General features: G+C 39.2%; 1 non-coding gene across 1 annotated transcript; it reads left to right on the top strand.

The window, feature by feature from the left end:
* The first annotated feature begins 2,222 nt into the window (after window positions 1-2,222).
* LOC117215134 lies at window positions 2,223-2,329 on the top strand. Its single transcript, XR_004489022.1, has one exon. It is a non-coding gene; the product is annotated as a U6 spliceosomal RNA (small nuclear RNA).
* Window positions 2,330-11,772: the final 9,443 nt, after the last annotated feature.

The following is an 11,772-nucleotide window of genomic DNA, read 5'->3' as shown; positions in this document are numbered from 1 at the left end:
CGACTGCATTTGTTTGTTATATTCTCGCTGGAAACATCGAGAAGGTTCCAATCGTTTTTGCTAGGCAATATCTGTCAAAAGTTTGTTATATACTCCTTGGAAACATCGAGAAAGATCCAAACGCCGTTGCTAGGCAGTTTCTGTCTGGAGATTGATTCCTCATACAACGTGTGTCCCATTATATCGACATCTCTAAAGTACAATTCTATGTGGTTTCTAGGGAGAACAATACAACCGATCCACACCTTCGTCAGGCAAAACGATTATCCCGTGACCGTGGCTACGTTCAGCGACCAGTTGTCACCTCGAACCCACTTTCGCTTTTCACAAATGTCAAACAATTACAGATGACAATTACTTAATTACAGATATGATAAAATCTGGGCTAAAGCATTAAAAGTCTTCCTCAAAATTGCATAGGGAAGGCTCCGGTTTTCATTTCATCTCCGACAAATATAATAGGATTAAGCGAACATTTATTTTCACCAACTTTAATCCTCTCCCGTGCCAGTACTCCTGCGCGTAGCAGGTTAGCCGAAACGTGGAGTTTAATTGTCAATCGCATTAAATAACAGACAACACTACAATTTAATCTGAATTCAAAAATTAACGGCAATACAACCAAAACGAGCCAAACAAACCGTAACACAAGACAACCAAGAAAACGAAACCTCAGCTTAACAACAATTGTAGTTGGATGAGTGTATGATTCTCTAGAGGAGCAGACTTTCGATTAAAATTTATTTCGATTAAAAATTACAAAATATGGAATACTTGTAAGAGTGCTATGTGAAGCTCTTACAGGATGCTCTTACGTATGCAACTTTTACGTGTATACTGTTGAAAGAAGAAAATTAGAAGACACTGTTCTAAGGATTACTGAACCTTACAAGAACATATGACAACATATTTATCACAATAACTACTATAACAATATCGATATGGATAAAACACTTCTGAAAAACAAATTGTGAGTATGTGAAACAACTAAAAAATATAAAGGTCTAACTCCGTCACTCCAAACAATAAAACTTTCAAGATGTTAACATGCATTTTATGGAAACCACCATATTTTGTTAGAAGTATGGAATATGTTACGTCCGGTGACTCTCTACGGTCGAGGTGTCCATCAACTGTGCATATATATGTCGGGTTATCATTAGAATTTAAGGCGCGTAACGATTCTTCGTTTGAATTAGCCATTGTTTTACGAAACAGAGATTATATTTACGCGAATATACAAGATTTTACAAAATATTATGAATAATGAGTTTAATGAATGATAAGATTAACAAACGATAAGTTTAACTAATGATTAGATTAAAGAATAATAAGTTTAACGAATAATAAGGGGAACAAATAATATGTCTTACGAATAATAAATTTCACGAATAATGAGATTAACGATTAATAGATTTTACGAATAATGAATTTAATTAACGCTATTAACAATGTTCCTGGGTTCAAACGAATCCACGGTCAACGGGATAACTCTTTACTATGCGTAGAATAATTTTAAATACAAAAGATACGATTGCTGAGACACTCGGTAAATCGCTCGATGTATCACTTTCCAAGGCGATCACACGAATGAATATCTGATGAAAATCTTTTTCGCTATACGACTGCATTTGTTTGTTATATGCTCGCTGGAGGCATCGAGAAGGTTCCAATCGCCTTTGCTAGGCAGTTTCTGTCAAAAGTTTGTTGTATACTCTTTGAAAGCATCGAGAAAGATCCAAACGCCGTTGCTAGGCAGTTTCTGTCTGGAGTTTGATTCCTAATACAACGTGTGTCCCATTATATCGACATCTCCAAAGTACAATTCTATGTGATTTCTAGGGAGAACAATATAACCGATCCACACCTTCGTCAGGCAAAACGTTTATCCCGTGACCGTGGCTACGTTCGGCGACCAGTTGTCACCTCGAACCCACTTTCGCAATCACAAATATCAAACGATTACAAATGACAACAATTGCTTAATTACAGCTATGATAAAATCTAGGCTAAAGCATTAGAAAACTTTCCCAAAAGTTGCAAAGGGAAGGCTCCGGTTTTCCTTTCATCTCCGACATATAACTATACGGGTCGCAATAATCCTAAGGAACGGTCATAAAACGAGGCTTCTGGATTTACCGCTAAAGCCGTTAAGTGGCCTAAAACACCTTCAAATCGAGACATTCCTTATGGTTATTGTTCCATCAGGTAGAAATTGGGGAGTACTTGCTTCGGCATTACATATACTAAAATTGGAACGATACATAGAAGATTAGCATGACCCCTGCGCAAGTATGACACGCAAAATCGTGAAGCGATCCACACTTTCGGGGAACACGAGGCGGGTATGGGTTTTCAGGGCGTAGGACTATGCCCTGGGAAAGTGGCTCGTCGGTGCCTTTGGCACCCGCCAGTTTGCAGATCCGGTGCAGAGAATTTTGCGGAGGATGGATATGGCAGACAAAAAAGGCAGTAACGTTTACGGCGCAGGGAAAAGATACCTCAGTACCGGTGCAGCCGCGGGTTGTAAAGCGAGCCCCGCTGCGTCGCCATCGAGCAATCGTGGCCGTCCGGGGGTGGACCATCAGGCCCCCGGGCGTGTTCATGCGTCTGGTGAAGAGGACGTGCAACCAGAGGAGTCTCGGGGAAGGTCAGAGGGTCCGGATGTAACTATCAGCGGCCCGGGATCTTCGTCGGATGGGCTGCTTTCGCGGTACGGTGGCGGCGGCAGGGTGAGATTCGACGACGAAATGTCATCGTGTCCTTCCTCTACGACCGTTGTGAACGCGCTCGGCAAGCGATCATACCGGAAAATTACCCGGTCATGGTTGGCCTCACGGAGGGCGAGAGCGTCTAACTCTGAACTCCAACGGCGCACGTGGTCACCACCTCCGCCGTCGCCTCAACAATCGCCGATCTCTGCCGTCTCTGCATCCGCGACAGTGCCGTTGGCGACGACGACGTGCGGAAAGAGGATATAAAGACGGAATCGGAGGAAAGAGAAGGAACCGAGAAGGACAGCTAACCGATTCAGGGACATGAACACGCGGACAGCGCATACCTGCGGAGAAGGGTGCGCTTTCTGGAGAGCGAGGTCAGTATTCTCCAGGAGACGGTGGAACGGCTAACCAAGGAATGTACTAAGAGGGCAGTAACAGAAGGAAGTGTAGCGACACTCGACAGCAAACTTTCCAACGGTTTCTGTCCCATGGCTCGTTACACAAAGACCCTATCCTTCGGACAAGATGATTGCCAGATGCGTATACATTATTACAGAATATTTTCAGTTAACCTAAGGACCTGCTACAAATCTTAGGATTAATTTAGCTAAGGTCCTCCAGAGGGACAAATGGTCTTTATCTTAACAGCCCCTATACCTACCGCCCACTACAGGAAGATACGGGAAATCTGCTTTTCTCACGTACGACGCTTCCTACTAGCATCTTTCTCTCAAGGATGGTTAGTATCCTTTTCCAACCACCAACTCAAAATTTAGCCAATTAACAACGACGTCCACTTCCCTCACTTTCCGAACCAACGCTTTCCTAAACGAATCCGATGATCTCGTATCCTTAGACACACCCCATCATAGTTTTTCCTATCCAGCATCATCGTGACGGAAAGTCAGTCGCGAGACGCCTGTCCGAATTGATAGTTGATAGTTGGCAGCAATCACTGATCCGAGTTGCTCGACATCTCAGGCAATCATCGTCCGAACTCGTAGCGCATATCGAATCGTATCTACCCGAATCTACCCGAGTTCGAACTTGTAATCGCGAACCGCGAACCGAAATTAATAACCGCGAGTTTTACGTCAAGTATACTCACCGAATATATTTTGTTAATAAATATTTATTGTTAAACATATTCGAGTGTTCCTTCAATACCTAACACGCCCATCGCCTCAGAAGTAACGACGGTGAAGGGCAAGCGGTGGGGATCACCACTACGAGGGGACGAAACGAGATGCTCCCGGGGCCCCAACGGGAATGATTATGGGCCATAGAATAAGAATACATATAAAAAAATTTCCTGCAAAAAGTGATAATTTCGTGGATAGAAGATTGTGGATCAAAGGAAAACGACGAAGAAATATCTAGTACAGCAAACACTTATGAGACATATGACAAGCAGATCATCCAGACTAGATCACCCACAAAGACTATCAAATTTCGGAAAACATAAACTTATAAACATAGTGTCTAGTCGTCGGAGTAAAAAAGCCCCAAAACCCCAATGTAGAATTTGCACAATTAAAAAAGAAAAGAAGTAGAATATGTTTTGTCTGTAAATTTTGCAATGTTCCATTACACAGAAGCGATTGTTTTGGACGATATCACACTTTTAAAAAATATTAAATTATTATTTGCTTGAAGAAAATCATTGTATGGATTAAATAAATATTAATAAAAAAATAAATATTAATCTAAAAACGATTCTAATAGATCAAATAAATATCAATATAAATATTATAAGTAATTTCGCCAAATTTGAGTTAACATTTCTATAGGTATGAGAAAAAGCGCGTATATTCCCGCGCGATATCCTAGAGTCTAAACAGAGCTAGAGTCTAAACTGGCTTCAACGATGTATCTGCGACCGAGTGAGAGGTAGACAGTACATAGGATTTTCAACCGCTACTGGTTGGTAAAATGATACGATAGTACACAACAAGTGTATAAGGTGAAACCGTGAATGTGCGTGCGTGCGTGCGTGCGTACGTGGATAACGATAAGGCGAAGCGAATAATATGCATAGTGAATCTTTTCTGTCTTTTGTGAAGAAAGGTTTCATTTTTCATTCTTTTGGTCTCTTCCCTCTCGTTTCTTTTTTCTTTTCTTCTCTCCAGCGTCACATGAAGCGCACAAATGTCCAAATCTTTCCACGGTTCTTTCTTGGTTCGCTATATTTTGCGAATGAAATTGTACTTCAAATCCACTATATCCAAACGTCTTCCCCTATCCTTTCCTATTTCTCTACCTATATGTCGGAGATGAAAGGAAAGCCGAAGCCTTTCCTTGAAATTTTCGGAACATCCTCTAGTACTTTAGCCTAGATTTTATTATAGCTCTAATTGATTAAAATTAGTGATAGCGAGATTGGCTTCGAGGTGACAATTGGTCGCCGAACGTAGCCACGGTCACGAGATAAACGTTTTGCCTAACGGAGGTCTGACGAGTGGTTGTATGGGTTTTCCGAGAAGTGTGATTGTGGCGGCATGCGGCCTCGAGAGCGGGCCTAGCCACGTGTGAGGTTACATCGGAGGTGCCGATACAATGGGATCATACATTGGCTAGTCCACGCGAAGAGTTGTCACGCGCCCAAAATTCCCATCTTAAGCCGACATATATTTTAAATAACCCAGAGCGGTCGGAGCCTATATCGAATCGATAAAGTTTGGACCCACGTAAAAATAAGTATAAAGCTCAGGAGTTTGTCGTTTGGGTATTCAATTGTGTGTTCACTATCGTTACTACTCGCACTCCGCACTCGTACTACAAATCGACAAATTTTTACAATTTGTTAATTTATCAACCACGGTTGATCATTTTACAATCCACAGGAAAATGATAACATGCTCGATATTCTAGTTCGTGTTTGAAGATACATAAAAAATATATATTTATGCACTTCCTATACTACATATCTCATTGAGCATGCGAAAACTCGCTAGTAGAACGCTAGTAGTAGGTTATGAAAATACATCTAATTCATAAATATATTGTGAAAATTATGTAAAGAAATATAAATAGAAGATAAATTTGAGATAACAAAATGATAGCACGCGCCATACAAAATATATTTTAGAAAAAATAAATGATTTCTTATACTTTTTTACTTATATTTATTTACCTATATTTTTACTTCCCTTGTAAAATATCTATTATATTTCGATGTACTCAGTTTTCTAATATTTTCATGTTAAATTATATTATTCTTTCAGAGTTATATAATTTTGCTCTTTCACTATTTGAAACTATTTCCTTCCACGAAACGATTTCCTTCGACGAAAACCATGCCATGCTTTGAAATACAACTTTTCAAAACATTTAATGTAAAAATAGGCAGGTCATGATCCATACTGATATATACATATTTTCTCATTTGGAGTTAACATCGCAAAAAGTTCCTTCTTGCTTAAATTTCATTTACGATAAGTATCTTCTGTTTGTTCTTCAGTCATAATCACGGAAATAAATGGTCGAAGAGGTAGTGTGCATCGAAATATAAATATAATATGCTCAAATATACTAGAACTGCTAAAATATTCAACAAGGGCGGTGGTATAGGCAATCGTCATCGAGAACAGATGACTAGCAATCGTGTTATCGTAAGTAGCTTGTTCTTTCTTGTTCTTTATTTTGAGATTCAGCTTTCATTCCTTACATTCATCAACTCTTTGTATTCTCCTTATTTCCCCTTCCCTTTTCACCCTTTTCCACTTGCGGCTCATTTCTTCACCCGGAACAGAGTATGTAGCTGATTTTCATCGAACAAACCTGTTCGAACGTCTCACACCACTTTACGGATACTTGCATATAACTATAATACGCATCTTCATTCGTCTCTTATTCATTGAATGGATTTGAGAGACAGCGATTCTGGCGTGCTTTCCTCTAAGCATTATCGTGTTAGGAATGTTCCTACTAGAGTATATATGTTTCGTAACGGTGATAAATAGACCGAGTTCGATGGACTTTCAAATGGACGGAGCAAATTTCTGATGCCCAGATTTACTACTATAAAAATAAATCAATGCATCATTTGATTAAGCAGTTTCAGAAAACAGTCTGAATTTAATTTGGTAGGACCGTCATTTTAAAGATATCTTCAGGATACGCGGGACAGCGTACTCTATATATTTAGTATAGTTTAAAATGATATCTTATAGGATTCTCAAATCCGAGTCGAAATTGAATTCATGAGCAGTTGCAGTTTTCATACAGGCATGTATGTATGTTTTCACTTAAAGCCTTTTTGACAGCATTTCACAGATGAGGCATCAAAGTTTTCTCTGCACGTTGTCTATTGACAGTCTTGAGCGCAGTGAGATCATATTGGAAGCTCTCGAAAAATTAGTGAATAAAATTATTGCTAAACAGATCGAGAGAAAAGGAGCGTTAGGTGCTCCTCTTATTAAATTATCAGAGAATTAAAAGTTGTTTCCTTTTCATTTTTACTATTTACATCATTTCTAAAATAATACTAACATTGACAATAAAATTCGATTGGGTTAGACATCTTCGCTTTAGTGATAAATAGTTGTTACGCGATACATTTGTTCAGTTGAGATGTACTGTTGAATACAAATACAATATACAAATTGTATTATAATTTATAGCGTAACTATGGATAGATTTCAATGGTAAGAAGATTATTTTAAACTCGTACAAGCATATGCCTCTGCTCAAAGTGATGAATCTTTATGCTCTTGTTCAGCAACTGGCCTAATAACATTTATGTGACAAAAAAACATATACATCTAGAAAAATTGTATAATACACAACTCACTTCTCGATAAATGTGCGAACATGTGTAAGATGTTCGAATTTCGAATATTTTTCAGATATTCATCCACTTATGTGAAGAACGATTTTTCGCATGAGTCATCTGATTATTTTATTTTTTCTCCGAATGTCCGTACGTTATGTGTGTATTCTGTACATCCTCTGTGAACGCTTTCAGTCCTTCCGGCTTCAGTCCTTCGTCGTTTCCACGATTAGGCCGGTGTCGCTTATTTTTTTTTCAACTGCTGTGACTTGTATTCCCCCTTTACGGGGGATTACTAGCGTGAATAGCGCGTCGCGCGCTTCTCCGCTGGTTCTTATTTCACCATCCTCAACTTCCGACCGGATTATAACCACATTTCTCGGTGGTTTTACCGCCATTTGTCCGCTTTATTGCTGGCCATCTTCACTTTTTCCGCGTACGAGAGCTGTTTTGGCTCGGCTTCGTTGTTTTCTTAACGGCCGTTTTAAGCCGCTTGCTGGCTTCCAGCGACTTACTCACAGCGCTTAATATCGCAGTTTCCTTATTCTTAGCTTTTAGCTTGTTCTAGCCTTCCGGCTAGATGACAGTTGTGGAGCAGGAGATTCTCCACAAATCCTCTCATATCCTTAAAGTAACGCATTATCGTTGCGGTTTGCCCTTGTTAACTTTGTTGCTCGGGTCGTGGCAGAATGGTAGGACCCTCTTTTCCATATCGCTAGCTCGTTCCCTTATGTCGGGTATTGGCCGCGATTCTTCTTTAGTATCCTCCTTCTCTTCATCAGACCGCTTCTTGATTTCTGGGCTGTTTTGCTTTATCGGTGTAGCGCTTATATTAATATCTTTAGGGGTTGACCACTCTGCCCCTTTTTCAGGCTTTTGCGTTTTCAAGGGTTGCAAAACCATGCTTGCATTCGTGGCGGGTGGCGGGTGGCGGGTGGCGGGTGGCGGGTGGCGGGTGGCGTCTGCCCACGTGAAGACATCTGGATTACATTCGTGGCGTACTGTTTGTACACACGGACAGTGTACGAAGCGACGCGAACACAACCTATCTGCATGCCGTCATCTTGGGTCAACGCATGCTGTCAGGAGATCTTTAAAATGTGTCCAAGGATGTTGGCCGATGTAATTGTTAACAATGACTTGGCTTACTTAGAACCAGGCAGGCAACCGCCAGAGGCAAGGGAGGTGAAGAGGCTCTACAAGCATTTCTGGGGTAGAACTGCACCTCCAAATCCTATAATCCTAGGAAGTAGAGCCTCGGAGTTGTCATTATGTGAATACTTTCCTGTTTCACATGATCTAATAAACCAACACTTCTTTCAACTTTTTTTAAGAAACTGTTTTGAATCGTGCAACATTTTCGATCGATTGCGATATCTCTGGTAATTGCATAGTTTTATTTGTCAATTTTACACAAGTAAATATTTCGTTTTTTCGTTCAGATAAACTGCAACGTGATATTATTTTATATCACTGTTGCTTGATCATATTGCACAATTTTTATGCCAAGAGAAATATGCTAAAATTCTACATGTAATTTCTTGAGAGATAGTTGTACATTCAAATCATACAAATATATTCGTCTATAAAGTGATGAAAATTTCCATAATTAGGAGATTGGCGTATGCTGCGTTTTATATCGCGCAGGAATAATTAACTCTATTTCTTCCAATGACGTTATTACAGAAATTCATACTAACCACATGATCATCTGATTTAAGTGCACGAACGAAAGAATCCATCCGTTATTATTTTTTTCCTTCCATATATCTATAAGTGTCATTTCTCCACTACCCAACATGTTCATATTCTAAACGTATCATGCGCATCTTCTTTCCGTTTCCGTCCCAAAGTTCGCAACGCAAGTATATCATTTCTAATCTTTCCACTTTTCTTCTCCTTTTCTTTTATCTGAATAATGGTTTAGTACTGCATGATTCTTAGGAACATCTAACGCATTCGAGTCAAATTATTTTCCATCACTAAATACATCCTTTCTTCGATACTTCCTACACTGCATACGTACTTTCGTAATTTCTATAGCTTTTCTCTACGGCGAGAGGCGAGAAATATCCAGCGTTTCAATGTTGGATGTTTCAAATGTTTACATCGTTGCAAAAGCGTCGATCGTTTAATAAAAGATCGTTTAATAAGACCTACTATTTTGGCATATCCTTTGGCATTCGTTGATACCGGCGATTGCTCTCTGCTCACCCATGTTTCAATATCCATTAATGAATTTTGTAATTTTTTAGACGTTACAGTTATTTGTAATGTATATATAGTCTTACTTTGATTGACTAACTGATTTACTTGCATAATTTAATGAGAAGTAAAACAATAAAATATTGCGTATAAGCTATCATTTTGCTTTCAAAACACCTTAATAGTAATCAATAAAAAAATATAACAAGATTCTATTTAGATTTCCTTCTATAACTTTCATATCTTTTCTGCACGTATATAATATATAAAATATAACATTTAAAAAATATAAACTGGTAAAACATATAATATTCTCATAAAAAATATAAACTGGTAAAACATATAATATTCTCATGGGAGAATGTTCTCATTTCTCATTGTACCGTACATCAATTAATGTCAAATTATACTACAATCAATAAAAATATAGCAGCAGAAATGGAAAATGTAAATAACCCATGGGAGAAAGCAGGGTATCTCTTGTGAATACACCACAACTCCCATGATCTATTGTCGCAATCATAATTAACTAGAAGTGGTTAGAATGAAATAATTACGTAACTGTAACGCTGACCGTATGTTATGCCAACAATGGGAGTCGAGGCAGTAAAACTCGATAGCGACACATATACCCGTACGGCAACACGTGCTTGCGTGGCGATTACGAAAAACCGACGGCCAGTAGATGAAAGAAGGCCCACATGCAGTCGAATGAAATCAAATATTAAAAACAGGGCCTAGGCTAATTAAGATTCTCTTAAGATGTTCACTACCAGCATCACACTATTATGATGCGTCGATTTTCATTCAGAGGTAAGAATCATAGTCCCACGTACGATTTCAGGAAACCCAAACTGCAACATCCCGATTCCCACGGAAGTGAAGCCCCAGTGGACCACCACTCCGTGGGGGATGGCATTATAAATAAGCGTAGCAACATAGCGCAGCGCTCATTATTATTTTAATCATTCTTTGTGCTCATTATAATTTACGTACCATATTGTGCTCATTATTTTTGTATTCATTCTTAGTGATCATTGTTATTACGGTTCATTATTATTTTGTTCACTCTTTGTGTTCATTGTTACTACTTTCGTTATTGCGCTCATCATTGCGTTTAAAAATTTTGTATAGTATTTTGCGTTTCGGGGTCTTTAGTTTTTCGGTCAAGAAAAGAGAGCCGCGACTAAGTAAAAAGAAAATTTTATCATTGAAGTCCTCATTTCATCGCTTAGACAGAAACGGGCATTGTAATTGCAGTATTAATCCAGTTAGTAAATTGTTCAGTCTGTATCGAAATAGATAAATAAAGTAAACGTTGATAGTAAACTATATTCGAGTTCAAGTAATAAACCCAACAAAAACATCGACGACCACCGGAGCAGCTGAGGTAATGGCGCCAGACAGCACCTACTCCTCAAGGTAAGAAAATTAATTTTGAAAATTTCCTTCTTCTCTGATAATTTCGTTGCCCTCGAGAATCGAATTAGAACTTCCTATCATCGATCTCGTTTTATTTTCGTGAACGGTTTTGAAGATAGAATCATTGTTTAAACTTTAAACAAAGGGGTTGTCCGCTGTGTCGGCTTGTGCGAACGGTGTTTTCAGCTACTCAAACACCCACTGATCTTCGCATTCCTCCTCCCATTGTTGGCAAAACATTGCCCGTCTTTGGGCAAGGCTTGCGAAATCACACAAGTCCCGCACAGAGAGGACCATTAAATACATCGTCGGGGTCAATCGAAAATTAAGAGCAATACCGGCATTGCTATTTACCGATATTCTTGCCATCATTGCATGCGATTGTAAGAGAGAAATAGCAGAACAATTTCCCTTCGAAAATTTAACCAAAGGATCGTTCGCTGTGTTGGCGTGTGCAAACGGTGTTTTCGATTATCGAAAACACCCATCGATTTTCGCATTCCTCCTCCCACTGTTGTCAAAATATTGCCCGTCTTTGGGCAAGGCTTGCGAAACCACACGAACCCCACACTGAGAGGATCGTTGGAATCATCCTCGATTATTAAACTCGAAGAGCAAGAAAATTGTGGCAATAGAAACCATCGTAGTAAATGA

The sequence above is a fragment of the Bombus bifarius genome, unplaced genomic scaffold (genome assembly GCF_011952205.1).
Source record: "Bombus bifarius isolate JDL3187 unplaced genomic scaffold, Bbif_JDL3187 scf7180000009380_frag, whole genome shotgun sequence".
Classification (NCBI taxonomy): domain Eukaryota; kingdom Metazoa; phylum Arthropoda; class Insecta; order Hymenoptera; family Apidae; genus Bombus; species Bombus bifarius.
Note: the sequence above shows the minus strand (reverse complement) of the source record. Positions and strands in the feature narration are given on the sequence as shown.